We start from the raw sequence: 943 nt of genomic DNA, 5'->3' as shown, positions 1-943 counted from the left end.
GGAGGAGGTTCAGCACTTGCTGTCAAAGAAGGGGGCTTTCTATAGATATTTGCCTTTGTAACCAATCAAAAAAGGCATTGTGTGATTTAATAAACCATGTACCTCTTAAGCTTCTATTTTCTTATTGTTCCAACACCTAGCACAGGGTTCAGCAAGCTCTTTCTGAAAAGGACCTGACAGTAAATATTTTCAACTTTACAGGCCATACAGTCTCTGTCGCTACCACTCAGCTTTGCCATTGTAGCATGAAAGCAGCCACAGACAATACGTAAAGGAATGGGCATGGGCGGATTTGATCTGTGTACCATAGCTTGCCATCCCCTGGTTAAATCCCCTGGTCTGCATAGGGTATTGGGAGGATTAAATGAGCTAATCCAAGTAACACACTTTGAGACAGCCTTCTTTCATTTTCTTTTCTTTTTTTTTTTAACACCTACAACATCTGGTATTCCTAGGTTGTCTCCCATCCAAGTACTAACCAGGCCCAACCCTGCTTAGCTTCCAAGATCAGACGAGATTGGGCACGTTCGGGGTGGCATGGCCATAGACCCAGGTAACAGACTTTGTATAGCATACCGGAAGTCAGTGCTCAATGAATGTTAGCTATTATCATTGCTCTGATTTGAGGCTGCTGCATCCGTATGTGCTGCCTTTGCTCACTTTAGTGAGTGATGTAGTTCTCGGAGCTCTTCAGGAGATACATCCAGCCCTTACCCTCTCGGGCATATGGAGGATGGCATAGATTAGGTTCACTAAGAAGAATCCTGAGATGGAGTTTAGTGCACAGGATGTTTATTAAGGAGTGTTCTTGGGAGCAACCCCTGTGTAAAGGAAGAGAAGGAACCAGGATTGGACAGAACGAAAAGTCTAGTTGTCCAACAACAGGCTGAGCCAAATCCACAGGGACCTCTGGAGCTAGAATGGCCATCAGAGTTGTCCCACA

At 44.9% G+C, this 943-nt stretch overlaps 1 pseudogene; it reads right to left on the bottom strand.

The window, feature by feature from the left end:
- Positions 1-430: 430 nt before the first annotated feature.
- On the bottom strand, positions 431-549 carry LOC112478544 (annotated as a pseudogene).
- Positions 550-943: the final 394 nt, after the last annotated feature.

The sequence above is a fragment of the Pteropus alecto genome, unplaced genomic scaffold (genome assembly GCF_000325575.1).
Source record: "Pteropus alecto unplaced genomic scaffold, ASM32557v1 scaffold61, whole genome shotgun sequence".
Lineage (NCBI taxonomy): Eukaryota > Metazoa > Chordata > Mammalia > Chiroptera > Pteropodidae > Pteropus > Pteropus alecto.
This window is presented reverse-complemented; position numbering and strand designations above follow the sequence as displayed.